Below are 17,155 nucleotides of genomic sequence, written 5' to 3'. Positions count from 1 at the left end.
TTTTCAACATCAAAGTCTGCACAAAATTTATTTACTATAACTCCATTGGTTCATAAATATGATTCATTGGTAATCATGAAATATGATTACAGGTAGAAGTTAACTGGAGAATGAACTAAGCAATGGTGTCTAGTCTGTCCTTCTCTGAAAGGAATGCCAGCTGCATCTTCATTTTCCATAAAGCATAGAGTTGACCAGTGAGCTGCACCCATGAACAGCCTGTTGGACAAGAAGTAGACTAAGAAAATGCCCATGCTTAAGAGAAAATGTCTTTGTGTCCATCACTAGTCAGATGTGAATTCACAGATCAAATCACATTTTCATGTAATATATAAAACATTAAAGCAAAGTTTCATTTTGGTCACCTTAACAGTGCAGGAGGTAAAAGGTTTTCTAAATAGCAAAACTTTGTTTATCATAGAATCATAGAGTCATAGAATGGTTTGGGTTGGAAGGGACCCTAAAGATTATCTCATTTCAACCCCTGTGGCATGGGCAGGGACACCTCCCACTACACCAGGTTGCTTCAAAGCCCCATCCAACCTGGTTTTAAACACTTCCAGGGATGGGACATCCACACTTTGATGGACAACCTGTTCCATTTCCTTACCACCCTCATAGTAAAGAATTTCTTCCTTATATCTAATCTAAACCTAACCTCTTTTAGTTTAAAGCTATTATTCCTTGTCCTATCACTACACTCCATCATAAAACTACACAGGTAGTGTTTTCCTCAATCCTTCCAGTAGTGGGGATCAATACTGAAAAAAAATAAAAAATAAAAAAAAAATAAAAACAAACAAACAAAAAAACAGGCAGAAGATCAATACGTGGATCTGAGGCTGGTGCCATCAATGTAATTTTGGATTTCTTGATCATGGGAATATCTACATGACACCATGCCGACTGGCTCCTGAGGGAAGCATCTTTCTCAAAGGGGGGAAAGGATTTTTGCCTAGAAGTTAGCAGGGCTTATCGACAGCGCTTTAAACTAGATTCAAAGGGGGAAAGGGTCAAAACTGGTCATGTCATGCCAGCAATAAACTATGGGACTGCATGCCAAAAATTGAGGGACTGTGTGTTAGAAAGACCCTTCAGTCTGCTCCACAAGGGGCTGGTTTCAAAGAAGCACATCTGAAATGTTTCTACACAAATGCATGAAGCACGAAAAATAACCAAGAGGAGCTAGAAGCCTTGGCCTAGTCCCAGAGCTATGACATCATTGGCACAAGTGAATCCTGGTGGGAAGATGCCTGTAACTGGAGTGTTACAAGGGACGGTTACAGGCTCTTCAGAAAGGACAGGCAGGGCAGGCAACAGGGGTCCAATGGTGCTGGTCAGTTTTTAAGTACCACCTACTAAGAGAGCAGGAACAACAATTATAAAATGTCACAAGTCAATCAAGAGAGGCAGAAGTCTGGCCTGGCTGAGCAGGGAACTTCTTCGAGCTTAGGTGGAAAAAGAAAATGTATGGGCTCTGGAGACAATGTCAGATGACATGGGAGGACTACAGGGATGCTGCTTGCCTTTGCAGGAAGAGAATTTGTGCAGCCAAGGCTTAGTTAGAGTTGGAGATATGTGAGGGACAATAAAAGAGGCTTTTAGAAGTATGTTAATAGGAAAAGGAGTACCAGAGCAAACATTGGTCCGATACTTGATGAGGATGGTCACCTCACAAACAAGAACATAGAAAAACCAGAGATGTTTAATGCATTTTTTGTCTCCGTCTTCAACACCAGTGATTGGCTCTGGTACCCCAGCTGCCAGAGCTGGAGGACCGTGACTGCAGGAACAATAAACTCTCAGATTACCCTGAACTTGTGCAGGATTAGCTGCTCCACCTGGATGCATACAAGTCCATGGCACCAGATGGGATTCATCCCACAGTATCCTTCTGGACAAAATGACCAGAATACAGTTAGATAAAAGCATAATACGTTGTGGGTACAATTGCCTGATGGATAGGGCACAGAGGGTTGTAGTAAACAGGGTTACATCAGGCTGGTGACCTGTCACTAGTGGAGTTCCCCAGGGCTCCATTTTAGGACCAGTTTTCTTCAATGTTTTCATAGACTCTTTGGATGAAGGACTTGAAGTTTTTTTGAGCAAATTCACAGATGATACCAAATTGGGTGGAGTTGTTGACTTTGTTGAGGTTGGTGAGACCTTGAGAAGAGATCTGGACTAATTAGAGATCTGGACAATCGTCAACAACATGAAGTTTACAAAAGCAAGTGCCAGATTCTGCACCTGGGAAGGGGCAACCCTGGTTATACGCACAGATGGGGGGATCAGATGCTGGAGAACAGCCCCACAGAAAGGGATATGGGAGTTTTGATCAACAGCAAGCTGGATGTGAGCCAGCAACATGTCCTGGAAGCCAAAAGGGTCAACCATATCCTGGGGTGCATTAAAACCAGCATTGCTAGCCAGTCACAGGAAGTGATTGTCCCGCTCTACTCTGTGTTGGTGCAGCCTCACCTCGAGTACTGGGTGCAGTTTTGGGCACCAAAGTATAAAAAGGACATCAAACTATTAGAGAGTGTCCAAAGGAGGTCAACAAAGATGGTAAAGGGTCTAGAAAGGAAGATGTATGAGGAGCAGCTGAAGTCACTTGTCTTGTTCAGCCTGGAAAAGAAGAAAGTGAGGGGAGACCTCATCACGGTCCACAACTTCCTCATGAGGTTAAGTGGAGGGGCAGGCATTGATCTATTCTCTCTACTGACCAGTGATAGGACCTGAGGGAATGGCTTGAAATTGCAACAGGGGAGGTTCAGGCTCGATATCAGGAAAAGGTTCTTTAGCAAGAGGGTTGTCAAACACTGGAACAAGTTCCCCAGGGATATAGTCATGGCACTAAGCCTGTCAGGGTTTAAGAAGACTTTGGACTGTCCTCTTAGTCATATGGTCTGAACTTTGGGGTAGACCTGTGTGGTGCCATGAGCTGGACTCGATTATCCTCATGGGTCCATTTCAGCTCAGGATATTCTATGATTTGTGATTCTATGATCCTGTGAGGCACACAGGTGAGACTGACTGGCCTGTAGTTCCCCAGGCCTTTTAAAAAATGGGGGTCTTCCCCTCTTCCAATGAGTGGGAACTTCACCGGACTGCCATGACTCCTTAAATGTGATGGAAGGTGGCTTAGCATCCAACATCCAACAGTTCCCTCAGGACCTGCAGATGCATCTCATCAGGTCCCATGGACTTATGTACCTCCAGGTTCCTTAGACAGTCTTGAACTTGATCTTCTCCTACACTGGTCAGTTCTTCATTCTCCTACTCTTTACCTTTGCCTTCCTGGGCCTGGGCCATGTGGCTATATGTGTTTTCTGGGAAGACTGAGACAAAGTAATCATTAAGTACCTCAGCCTTCCCCATATCCTGGGTGACCCTTTCCTTCCAGAGAGGACCCACAGTTTCCTTTGTCTTCCTTTTATCACCAAAATACTTATAGATCCTTTTCTTTTTGCCTGTGATGTTCCTGGCCAAACTTAATTCTAAATGGGCTTTGCCTTTCCTAAGCTGATCACTGGCTGCTTGGAAAATGTCTCTGTATCCCTCCCAGACTACCTCCCTTGCATTCTCTGTATGTCGTCTTTTTCTGTTTAAGCTTGCTGAGGAGCTCCTTGTTCATCTATGCAGGCTTTCTGACATTTTGCTTGAATTCCTCTTCACTCCTGAGTTTGAAGGAGGTGATCCTTGAATATTAACCAGATTTTTTAGATTTTTTCCCTCCATAGCTTTGCCCCATGGTATTCTACCAAGCAGATCCCTGAAGAGGAAAAAGTCTGCTCTGCTGAAATCTAGGATAGAGAGCTTTCTGTGATTCCTCCTTGCTACCCTAAGGATCCCAAGCTTCATGATTTCATGGTAACTGCAGCCAAGGATACCCTTGAGTTTCACTTTCCCCATCAGCTCCTCTTTGTTGATGAGAATGAGATCCAGCATAGCACCTCTCCTTGTTGCCTCCTCTATCACTTGGAGGATACACTTAACCACTTCTACTAGTTATTCAAGCCAAGTTGTTCCTACATTACAATACTCTGCTTTCAGTTGTATATCAGCCTTTCATTATGCCTAGGAAGGAGGACAGGCATACTAGAATATTCAATATAAATTGGCCATTTGCCGAGGCGATCGGCTCCGGGGCAGACGCGTTCTGCAGCGGAGTGGGGGATCGGGCCAGGCAGGGCTAATTTTTCCGGCATCGAGCCTACTCGAGGGAGCCGCCAGGACCCGGCAGCCCTCATGAGGGAGGCTGACGAGGCGTAGGCGGAGCCAGCAGCGCCCCCTCCCCCCCAGCCGCTCAAAAGCTGCCCCTGGGGAGCGCGAGCGACCAGGAGCGCGGCGACCAGGACGGGCAAACAGAGCGGGGCGAGGCAGTTAGCGCTGCAGTTCGCGCAGGCAGGGCGAGCAAGAAGGGCGGAGCGCTCTCCCCCACCCATAAGTAACACCTCCTCAAAGACAGCCGTTAGCGAGGCGATAATGGTCTCCACCAGGCACAGTGCGCTCTCCAGGAAGTCGGTACGCACCCAGACCGACTACCTGTTTAAAAGTGCAGTGGTTCAGGCCACCGGATTCAGGGAGTGTCTGAGACTGTTGCTGCCATCGGTGGGAGGTAGAGAAACTGTGTGTGTGAGGTGTGAGCAGGTGGATGACCTGGTCCGCATGGTGGCGGAGCTCAAGGAGGAGGTGGAGAGGTTGAGGGATATCAGGGAGTGTGAGCAGGAGATAGACTGGTGGAGCGACTCCCTGCAGGGCCTCAAGGAGAGGTACCGGGCTGAGACACCCCAAATGGGGGTGGAGCCCCTGCCCTGTCGTCGTCAGGCAGAGGGAGGGGATCTGGGAGTTGAGGAGGAATGGAGACAGGTCCCTGCTCAACATGGCAGGCGATGCCCTCCCCTTCCGGCCCCACCTTCCCAGGTGCCCTTACACAACAGGTTTGAGGCCCTGGAGATTGAGAGACCGGTGGGTGGGGAAGAGGTAGCAAGTATACCCAGGAGGATGCCTAGGGCGAGGAGGTCGACTCCACGCCTCAGGACTGCCTCCACCAAGAAAGACAGAAGGGTGATTGTTGTGGGAGACTCTCTCCTCAGGGGAACAGAGGGCCCTATTTGTCGGCCTGACCCTACCCGTAGGGAAGTCTGCTGCCTCCCTGGGGCCAGGGTCAGGGACGTTGCCAGGAAGCTTCCCAACCTGGTTCACCCCTCTGACTATTATCCTCTTTTGATAGTCCAGGGAGGTAGTGATGACATTGAAGAGAGAAGCCTGAGGGCTATTAAATGAGACTTTAGGGGACTGGGACGGTTAGTGGATGGAGCGGGAGTGCAGGTGGTGTTTACGTCCATCCCTACGGTGGCCAGGAGGGGTACAGAGAGGACACGGAAAGCCCACCTGTTAAACACGTGGCTCAGGGGCTGGTGCCAAGACAGAAATCTTGGGTTTTTCGACCATGGGGCACTTTACTCAACATCCGGCCTGATGGCCGCAGACGGGTCCCTATCTTTTAGGGGAAAACGGATCCTGGGCCTGGCAGGGCTCATTGAGAGGGCTTTAAACTAGGTAAGAAGGGGGGCGGGGATGAAACAAAGCCTTTTGGAGGTGTGCCAGGGGGAACAATAGCAAGGCCGGGGGATAAGGCAATGGCCCAGCTGAAGTGCATCTACACTAATGCACGCAGCATGGGCAACAAACAGGAGGAGCTGGAAGCCATCGTGCAGCAGGCAGGCTACGACTTAGTTGCCATCACGGAGACGTGGTGGGACCACTCTCATGACTGGAGTGCTGCAATGTCTGGCTATAAACTCTTCAGAAGGGACAGGCAGCACAGAAGGGGTGGTGGAGTGGCTCTCTATATTAGAGAGTGTTTTGATGTTGTAGGACTCGAGGCTGGGCATGACAAAGTTGAGTCCCTTTGGGTTAGGATCGGCGGGGCCAACAAGGCTAGTGTCCTGGTGGGGGTCTGATACAGACCGCCGAACCAGGACGAGGAGACGGATGAGGAGTTCTACAGGCAGCTGACAGAAGTTGTGAAATCATCAGCGCTGGTTCTCGTGGGGGACTTCAACTTCCCAGACATATCCTGGAAACACAACACAGCCCAGAGAAAACAGTCAGGAGGTTTCTGGAGAGCGTGGAAGATAGCTTCCTGACACAGCTGGTTAGTGAGCCTACCAGGGGTGGCGCCCCGCTAGACCTCCTCTTCACAAACAGAGAAGGACTGGTGGAGGATGTGATTGTCGGGAGCTGTCTTGGGCAGAGTGACCATGAAATGGTGGAGTTCTCTATTCTTGGCAAGGCCAGGAAGGGAACCAGTAAAACCGCTGTATTGGACTTTCAGAGGGCTGACTTTGTGCTGCTGAGGACACTGGTTGGTAGAGTCCCTTGGGAGGTGGTTCTGAAGGGCAGAGGAGTCCAGGAAGGCTGGGCGCTCTTCAAGAGGGAAATCTTAATGGCGCAGGAACGGTCTGTCCCCACGTGCCCAAAGACGAGCTGGCGGGGAAGAAGACCAGCCTGGCTGAACAGAGAATTGTGGCTTGATCTTAGAAGAAAAAAGAGGGTTTATAATCTTTGGAAAAGTGGGCAGGCCACTAGGGAGGACTATAAGGATATCACGAGGCTGTGCAGGGACAAAATTAGAAAAGCCAAAGCTCATCTGGAGCTCAATCTGGCCGCTGCTGTTAAAAATAACAAAAAATGTTTTTATAAATACATCAACACAAAAAGGAGGACTAAGGAGAATCTTCATCCTTTACTGGATGCGGGGGAAAACTTAGTTACAAGAGATGAAGAAAAGGTGGAGGTGCTTAATGTCTTCTTCGCCTCAGTCTTTAGCGGCAATACCAGTTGTTCTCTGGATACCCAGTACCCTGAACTGGTGGAAGGGGATGAGGAGAGAGATGTGGCCCTCGCTATCCATGAAGAAATGGTTGGTGACCTGGTACGGCACTTGGATGTGCAGATGTCAATGGGGCCGGATGGGATCCACCCAAGGGTACTGAGAGAACTGGTGGAAGAGCTGGCCAAGCCGCTTACCAACATTTATCAACAGTCCTGGCTATCGGGGGAGGTCCCAGTTGACTGGCGGCTAGCAAATGTGACGCCCATCTACAAGAAGGGCCGGAGGACTGACCCGGGGAACAACAGGCCTGTCAGTTTGACCTCAGTGCCAGGGAAGCTCATGGAGCAGATTATCTCGAGAGTCATCACGTAGCACTTGCAGGGCAAGCAGGCGATCAGGCCTAGTCAGCATGGGTTTACGAAGGGCAGGTCCTGCTTGACGAACCTGATCTCCTTCTATGACAAGGTGACACGCTTAGTGGATGAGGGAAAGGCTGTGGACGTGGTCTACCTTGACTTCAGTAAGGCGTTTGACACCGTTTCCCACAGCATTCTCCTCAAGAAACTGGCTGCTCTTGGCTTGGACTGGTGCACGCTTAGTTGGGTTAGAAACTGGCTGGATAGCCGGGCCCAAAGAGTCGTGGTAAATGGAGTCAAATCCAGTTGGAGGCCGGTCACTAGTGGAGTCCCCCAGGGCTCGGTGCTAGGGCCGGTCCTCTTCAATATCTTCATTGATGATCTGGATGAGGGCATTGAGTGCACCCTCAGTAAGTTTGCAGATGACACCAAGTTAGGTGCATGTGTCGATCTGCTCGAGGGTAGGAAGGCTCTGCAGGAGGATCTGGAGAGGCTGGACCAATGGGCTGAGGTCAACTGCATGAAGTTCAACAAGGCCAAGTGCCAGGTCCTGCACCTGGGGCGCAATAACCCCAAGCAGAGCTACAGGCTGGGAGATGAGTGGTTGGAGAGCTGCCAGGCAGAGAAGGACCTGGGAGTGATGGTTGACAGTCGGCTGAATATGAGCCAGCAGTGTGCTCAGGCAGCCAAGAAGGCCAGCAGCATCCTGGCCTGTATAAGAAACAGTGTGGCCAGCAGGGCCAGGGAGGTGATCGTCCCCCTGTACTCGGCTCTGGTGAGGCCGCACCTCGAGTACTGTGTTCAGTTTTGGGCCCCTCGCTACAAGAAGGACATGGAGGTGCTCGAGCGAGTCCAGAGAAGGGCGACGAAGCTGGTGAGGGGCCTGGAGAACTAGTCTTACGAGGAGTGGCTGAGGGAGCTGGGCTTGTTCAGCCTGGAGAAAATGAGGCTCAGGGGTGACCTTATCGCTCTCTACAGGTACCTCAAGGGAGGCTGTAGCGAGGTGGGGGTTGGCCTGTTCTCCCACGTGCCTGGTGACAGGACGAGGGGGAATGGGCTTAAGTTGCGCCAGGGGAGTTTTAGGTTGGATGTTAGGAAGAACTTCTTTACCGAAAGGGTTGTTAGACATTGGAAAGGGCTGTCCAGGGAAGTGGTGGAGTCACCATCCCTGGAGGTCTTTAAAAGACATTTAGATGTAGAGCTTAGGGATATGGTTTAGTGGGGACTGTTAGTGTTAGGTCAGAGGTTGGACTTGATGATCTTGAGGTCTCTTCCAACCTAGAAATTCTGTGATTCTGTAATATTTTGTGAACTTCCCTGTTAGATTTCCTGACATTAATTAAAGGATGAAATTGTGTGTTCAAGTTAAAACATTAATATCCCTCACCTTGAGCACTCAAAAAAATTTTGAATGAGGCTGGATGATGGAAGATGGGAAAGGACACACATGTACACACAATTTGTATACAGAGGGAAATAAAGAGACCATCTAGTGTTTTGAAATACTGCTTGATTGGGTTGGTGTACTGGGTCTGGCTGGGATGTTAACTTTCCTTGCAGCAGCCCATACAGTGCTGCGCTCTGCACTTGTGGCTAGAACAGCACTGGTATCACACCAATGTTGTGTCTGCTGCTGAGAAATGCTGGCACAGCATCAGGACTCTCTCTAACCCTCCTAGGGGGTGGGTAAAAAAGTGAGAAAGAAACATCAGCAGGGCAGCTGACCTCAACCAACCAAAGGGATATTCCATACCATATGATGTCACACTCAGCAATAAAAGGTGGAAAAAGGAAGAAGAGGGGAGGGGTGGGCTCTCGTTGTGAAAACGTCTGTCCTCCTCCTGAACACCGGCTATGTGCATTGAGGCCCTGCTTGAAGGACATGGTCAAGCATCGCTCATTTGTGGGAAGTAGAGAGTAATTTCTTTCCTCTGCACTTCCACATAGCCTTTACTTGTTTTGTTTTGTTATTCCCTTTCCCCCTCCCTCTTCCCCTTTCCCTTTTTCCCTATAATTGAATTGTTTAATTAATAATAATATTTCCTTAATAATATTTTTTTCTCTTTAATTAAATTTTCCTTATCTCAACCCGTGAGTTGTTCTTTCCTTTACTTCTTCCCCTCCTCATCTGAGGAGGGGGAGTGAGAGAGCGGTTGTGGTGTTCAGCTGCCTAGCATGGTAAAACCACCGCAGTTGGGTGCGCTATAATATCTACCTGCTATTTCAGCCCAGAAATGTGGCTTATTTCATTAGTCATGACTGAATTTAACCCAAAATTTAACAAAATTAGATTTTCTGCTCCCAGTAAAACAGCAAGTCTGTATTAAGCATGTCAGAACATTTAGCAGTCATTTTTAGTAGGATTCCTGTAACTTAACATTGCAGGAAGAGGTCAGTCCTTTCCTAGTTTCAAAGAACAAGATCATAAGGTAGAGTTGTATGTCAGCTGTCAGGTACAGAACTCTTGGAAAACCTAAGTACCAAAAAATATGCAATTAGTTATGAAATAATTTTAGATTTCATAATAATATTATCATAGTACCTTTATGCAAGAGGAATTTTTATTTTATTTTATTTTTAATTCTACATTTTTTGTAGCCCAAGACCCAGCATGTGACATCTGGCAAGAGTGAGTAATTGTAACTTCCCCAAGTTTCCCACATGTGCTGATCAATATCATGTCACAGAACAGAAGGGAAAGGGAAAGTCCCAGTGAAGTGGACTACTAAAGAAACAAGAACAGTTGCAGGGAACTCTGATTACAAAAATTCAGAAGGTCAAAAGAGAAAACTGTTTATGTCATATATCAATGATTTATGGCTGGAACAATAGCTGAAAAACAAGAATTATATCTTACATACAAGGAATACAACTGGCAGGAAAGATAGTTGCATATCCTTACTCAAAATCAGGCAGAGAACTGACTGCAATATAACTTGATGGAGTGGCTTTTTCAGGTAGAGGAAGGAAATTTTGGGGTGTCAAAGTGAAAACAAGCAGCACATTTGGCATGGCCAGTATGTTTTTTTTTTTGCTAAAATAAATTCCTGAACTGCAAAGGAAAATGTGCAGGACAGTTCCAATCAGTCAGACAGCATAAAAAACTGAACTCTTTTTTTTTTTTTTTTTTTTTTTTTTTTTTTTTCATGTTGTACTTAAATTACTTCATTATTCACTGATCTTATTGTTTTGCTACACTGGGGTTCTTTTGTCACCCAGAAAAGCAATTCCAAATCTTATGAACCTTTCAAATATCAGTTTAATCATTACTTAAATTTTCTTAGAAAAGTTTTATTTCAAAGAATTAGAATTTTCTGATAAAATATGTATTCAGTCAAAAACTCCACAGCCAGCTCTACTTTTGTATTAAATCCACTATTCTCTGAAGTTACACTTTTTCTTTTTTTAAGAAACATTTATTACATAGAACATTTTTTGCCCTAAATAATTGTTTATATTCCCAGTTCAACTCTGACAACAATCTTTATAACAAAATAAAAAGACAAAATAAAAATGCTTAGCTCAAGTTTCTCCATTATCCCATTATCCTAGCAGTGTCCTTTGACCAAGAAAAGGGCAAATATGATGCACATACTCACACAAAAATATGTACATATGAACATAGATAAGAGACAATTATTTTCCAAATACTTTTGAATCAGAAATGTATGGTAAATTTCCGCTTCCCTTGAATCAAGGAACAGACCAACAATAAAAGTTTGATCCAGAATGTGAGGGCCATGTCCTGTTAGATCTAAATCAATAAGCTCAAATGCGTGAAGTATCAAAAATGTTGTGCAAGGTCTGAGAGTGAAAAACAACAGATCCATTTGTCTTTTAATTTATTTTTCAAGTAATCAAAATTTTAAATACATGTAGCATAACTCAAAATTAAGAAACATGATGTTTTGCAGCATTTAAACCCTAATTTGTATGTCCTGAAGTGCCATCCATTCTGGTTCTCTTTTGTGCTTTTTCTTTTTTCTTTTTTTTTTTTTTTTATTGGGAAGAGGGAGCGATTTGGAGGGTGGGGGGGGGTGGGGGGGGGGGGTAGTTGGGCGCGGGGAGGAGTACTTTGCGTACTCTTCAGCAGAATTTGTGATTTTTAGCCTCTGGCATTCTGGTTGGAATGTCTGTTCTTATTATGGTCTGCTGCAAAACTCCTGAAGATGTGACTGCACATTTCAAAAGCAGAGAAAGTTGATGTTACTTCAAATTACTTCTCCGGTTTCTGAGTTAAATGAATACTAGAATAACGAAGGAAGGCAAGTTATTATTTTTTATTATTATTATTTTTTAATTTAAACACCAAAACAGTATGCCTAAGTAGCACATTACATATAAAACAAAAATAGTAATAAAAAATAACCATAGCTTCCATAATTATAAAATGTTTCCCTTACTGGAGGCTGAAGACCTTAAAGAACTTGAATGATTTTTTTCCATCATAGTTTACCTTTCTTCTTGGTGCCATTGTATTTAATTAGTATCCTGTTTGAACTATTTATTAGATGTAATTTAATGTTCCTGCAGGTTTCCTGATTATTCTAATATCTTGATTATTATATCTGTCCACCTAAGTGGGGATACTTTGACATTTTCCATTTCAGCTGCGATTCCACTAAAGAATAAGCATTTTTTTCCATCTAATATTTTTCATATTAGAACAAGTAAGTTTTACTGTTTACACTGCCATATGTATAATTTTAAAAGTGCCTGTGACAATTCAAAACTGCCTTTTAATGCATTCTTTGGGAAAACAGGTGTCAATTGAAAATGTTGACAATACATTTAAAGCAACAACAACAACAAAACACTTTCTTTAGACAGCTTCTAGAAAACCACCTTGAAAACCCAAGAAATGCTAGCCTTTGGAGACTGTGGGGGACATATTAGTTTATACTAACATATTTTTTTGAGTGCTCAAATAGTTTTAAGGATGTTTAAAACAGTAATAAATATTTATTTATGTGTGTGTAGCCATAATACAAATTCTCTTGATTACTGCATTAGAGACAATTAATGTAAATTAAATTTAGAAATCTTGCTGCCATTCTAAAACAAACTCAGAGTAAATCTACTTCTGAGCCCTAAAACATTTAACAGAGCTTGTATACTTTGGTCTCTTATGAACAAACTGGTCGTGTTTTACAGGTAAATGATACATCTGTTTTCCTATAGATAACAGAGTGTGCACAAGGGGAGATGTATTACATACTGCTGTAAGGGTTCATGGCATGAAGAATTTTGTGGTTGTGTTTTTCAAGAATTTGCATACCAAGAGGGAGCCTAAGGGAACTATGTGGGCACTGAAAGCTAAATGACCTGCAGTTAACAAGTGTTGTTACATACATATTATTTTTTCTGCATGCAATGAAAATAAGCTACCTGAAAACATAATATTTTGTTGTTTTGGTAGTGGCTGTTTGTGTGTGTGTGTGTGTGTGTGTGTGTTTTGTTTATTTGTTTTTGGAGTGGAAACCATGCATTGTAGCACAAACAAAATACTGACTACTAGTCAGCTTGCTACATGTAAACAAAATGTCTGTAGAATTTGCTTTAACCAGAGACAAAATAATCCTTCTGCCTTGCAAAAGAAAGCCTATGCAATCATGTAGCAGTAGTTTAAAATTTCCTATTAAAAGAATTTATTAACTCTTCTTATCGCGTAAAGACAGAATGCAAATATCGAGGCTGATCCCACTGCTCTTACACAAAACCCCTTTAAATTCAATGGGAGTTTTGTATGAGAGACGACTGTGAGCTTTGACCAACCCTAGTAATATTCAGTGATCTAAACAAACAGCAAAGCTGTTCAAAATTGTTAAGTGGAGTAAGCATACAGCATGCTCAGCGGACAGAAACCTGTGTTTACAGTATAAATACCTGCAAGGCAGGCTAGCAGTTAACCTTGCAGATTAAAAAGAGCTACAGGAGGGTAGTTGATCCATTCTGTCAAAATGCCAGATGGCTGCAAGTCTTTGCTTTTGTATATTAAAACTTGCCCAAGGGCTTTTTTTTTTTTTTTTTTTTTTTTTTTTTCCTCTCTCTCTTTTATTTCCTTTTCTCCTTGTCTAAATCAACATGCTAGCTCCACTGCTGGACAAATGCAACTTGCTACTCATTCTGCAAAAAGGAATAAGCAAACAAACAAAAAGTATTTTATGGTAAGACTAATATCTGGTGTCAGTAAGATCTTGAAGAGAATATCACTCTTGGAGAGCATCTCTTCACTTTTTCTTTCCAGTTTAATTTAACGGATAGCACATATGCTTGAAATTTCCTAAACTGTCAGAGTGTGTTTAGATTCAACTTCACATTTGTCTTAGAAAATACAAAATAAATGGCAAAATGTACATAAAATAAATATGTACTTTTGTGGCTACAATATTCACAATTCAGATGATATTTTAGAAATGAAAACTGTTAGACAACAAACTTGTTTCTACAAGATAATAAACTGGTTCTAAGGAGAAAAACAAACAAAATAAAATTCATCTTTCTCTTAGTGATTCCTCTTAGCTAAGCTGGCTTTTCATTTGCTTTGTTACTCTTTCTTCTACTAGGCAGTCTGATATGTGGACATTCTGGAAACTGCAAAATAATAATAATAATAATAATAATAATAATAATAATAATAAAGGAAAAAAAAAAAAAGGAGAACTATTTATCAGCTTGGAAAAATGTACATACCTAGGGTGCACACTTAATATTCCACTTTTAAGGTTGAATAGGATGTTAAGGATCCTTCCTCTTCTTAATGTATACCAATTAGCTATAAGCAATGTATTAGCATTGCTTATATTAAGCAGACATATGAGGCAAAATCACTCATCAGAGGGGGTAGCAGCCTGATCATACCCTCCAGACTTTTGCCATATTTTGAAGGATAAAATTCTAGGGTAGGATGAGCTGTTTATCTCAGTGTTAAAATAAACCTGGACTTAAAAATAAATAGGAGGAAATACGATGGCATTTCTTCCGACTGATTATGTCAGTTGGAGCTGAAGGCACTGGACTGTACTTCTTAATTTATTAGCCATCTCCAAAGAATTGGTTATCTTTTCTATTCTGCCCATAGACATAGTGAAAATATAGTTTGATTTGAAAGGCTTTTTCAGATGATAGTGCATCTTCCTTCATCCAAGTAAATAGAATAATCCAGTTCTGAAGAAATACATTTGATCCATGTAGCTTGTGTCATAATTTCTTTCTTACCACAAGATTATTTTCAGTACAGAGTTCTAAAGAAAAGCTAATAAAAATATTAATTGCTAGTCACTTTCAAAATAAAAGTAAACAGCCATAAATTCAGATATCATAGATGTCAAGCAAAATTCTAATTTTAAGTATCTCCTAGTCTGTCATCAGTTTTACTGATAATCTGTTTTTTTTTTTTCCCCCATTTTCTTCCACAACCCAGTCAGAAGTGCCCATGGGTAGGGCTGCTTCCTGGGGTAGGTTAAATACTAGTCAAGCATGATATTAAGTAATAAATTGAGAAATCTCTATAAATTGTGTGATAAAATGAAAAGACAAATCTCTGTAATGTCAAGTCTGACTGATAAAAATCCCACTGTTACTACTTGAAGGAACTAGAGGAACAGCCACTGTATGTGAATTTTGTTAGGAGGGTTTATCTTATGATGGCTTTAAGAGACAGAATACAACTCATTTTAACATTTTCACAGAATAGATACTTGAGGTATGCTATATATATATATATATATCTTCCATATTTTCTTTTTAATAATTTCTTTTACTAGAATTTAAAATGAGCTTAAAAACAGCCAGAATACAACTTCCCCCAGTAGCTATTAAATGTAATTCTAAGGAAGATCTTGAAAAAATTCATAGATGCTATTCATTAATAGCCTTAATGAATGTATACTCCTTTAGCTTTTGTAATCAGTTTTTAACCTCATTTCTAGTTTTGACCTCTGACAACTGGCAACCAAGAATCAAATCTTTTCCCATCCATTGTTTGACATTAGACAGGTGCCTGGTAGAAATTAGCTTCTTTGGCTTCTTCCTCTTTACACTTATGAAAGTATCGCAGCTATACACTGTTCTAATTCCACAACCTTGTAATAGTAGCGCTCAATCCTCATATCTATGCTATGTGAAATGCTAATATTTAATAATAATAAAAATATCATTCAAGTGAGAAGGTTCTGTGAGCCATTAAAAACAACATCGACCTGGAGAACTAGGTGATAAATAGAGCAGATAATGTTCATTAAATATATATTTATTCACCAAGAGATCAAAACATGACACCACAGTTGATGAAAGTGTTATGTTGTATGTTCACCTAATTTCCTGAAAGTCCTTTTATTGTCAGTTTGTACTCACTTGTCCTGGTCTTCCTTTTGTTTACTTACTGTTATTTCAGTGTTGTGATCTACAATACTACCAACATAGTCTGTAAGATTGAAATGTTTAAGTTATTCTGGTTAAATTTTTCAATAAAAATAAAACTGAGAGACTTTCTAGAATGCCTCTCATAAATAAATATATCCAGTAGGATGAAGGAGAGAGAATTGAAGGGAAAAAAGTAAAAGCTCATGGGTTGAGATAAAAGTTTAATAGGACCGAAAAGGAAGGGAAAATAATAATAGTAAAATAATACATAAAGCAAGCGATGCACAATGCAATTACTTTTAGGGAGACAAAGATGATGAAGGGCCTGGAGGAGAAAACGTGTGAGGAGAGGTTGAGGTCACTGGGCCTGTTCAGCCTAGAGAAGAGGAGGCTGAAGGGAGACCTCATTGCAGTCTACAGCTTCCTTGCAATGGGGAGTAGAGAGGCAGGTGACCTATTCTCCATAAACACCAGTGATAGGACCTGTGGGAATAGTGTCAAGCTGAGGCAGGGCAAGTTTAGACTGGACATAAAGGAGGAGGTTCTTCACTGAGAGGGTGGTTGCGCACTGGAACAGGCTCCCCAGGGAAGTAGTCACTTCACCAAGTCTGTCTGAATTTAAGAAGAAGTTGGACTGTGCACTTAGTCACATGGTCTAAACTTTTGGGTAGACCTGTGTGGTTCCAGGAGTTGGACTTGATGATCCTTACGGGTCCCTTCCAACTCAGGATATTCTATGATTCTATGATTCTGCTTCCCACCACTGACTGTTGCCCAGCCCATCACCAAGCAGTTCCTAAACAACCCCCCCCCCCCCAAATATTAATTGCTCAGCATGACATCACATGGTATGGAACATCCCTTTGGTCAGTCTGGGTTGGCTGTCCTGGTTCTGTCCCTTCCCAGCTTCTGGTGCATCCCCAGCCTGCTTACTGGTAGGGCAGAACAAGAAGCAGAAAAGTCCTTTACTCTATGCAAACACTGCTCAGCAACAACTAAAACCATCAGCATATTATCACTGCTATTATCATTAAAAATCTAAAACAAAGCATTGTGTGAGCCTCTATGAAATAAATCAACTCTGTCCCAACCAAAATCATGACAATACACTACTGAAGAGTACTGAGATGTATCATTTTAGCTAAGTATACTTCATTGTTTCTCACATTGGTTCATACCCTACTTAATCATACCTATTCATTCTAGATCTGTTCATACTCTTTCCTTTGTGATGACTCATGGTAAGAGTAGCAACAAACATCTGTGGAGCCATTGTAACAAGATCTGTTTTAAATTATTTTATTATTGCACACCATGAAATATGTGCTAAAAAGAAACGGCCTTAATCAGTGAATGGTATTTCTGGAGAAATAATAACAACTCAAGGAAGACGGGGATTTCTTTTCCAAGAGAGTCATCGTAATCAAAGTATGAACTACCACAGGTGAAGCTGTGTTTGTTGCCAACAGCTCCTCATCACCTGAAGCAAATTTGTTGATCCTGTAATCCTCTTCCCAGGGTTTCAGCTGTCTGTGATCCAAAATGTAGTTTGGACACAGCACAGCTTTGTAACCTTAGCTTAGAATTCTGA

General features: G+C 42.6%; 1 long non-coding RNA gene across 1 annotated transcript; it reads right to left on the bottom strand.

Moving 5' to 3' along the window:
• Nucleotides 1–2,772: 2,772 nt before the first annotated feature.
• LOC118159978 lies at nt 2,773–16,855 on the bottom strand. The gene is made up of 4 exons (XR_004747298.1): nt 16,844–16,855; nt 16,275–16,314; nt 7,355–7,359; nt 2,773–2,959 (listed from the first exon to the last, which is right to left on the bottom strand). It is a non-coding gene; the product is annotated as an uncharacterized LOC118159978 (long non-coding RNA).
• Nucleotides 16,856–17,155: the final 300 nt, after the last annotated feature.

This window comes from Oxyura jamaicensis, chromosome 1 (genome assembly GCF_011077185.1).
Source record: "Oxyura jamaicensis isolate SHBP4307 breed ruddy duck chromosome 1, BPBGC_Ojam_1.0, whole genome shotgun sequence".
In the NCBI taxonomy this organism is placed as follows: Eukaryota; Metazoa; Chordata; class Aves; order Anseriformes; family Anatidae; genus Oxyura; species Oxyura jamaicensis.
This window is presented reverse-complemented; position numbering and strand designations above follow the sequence as displayed.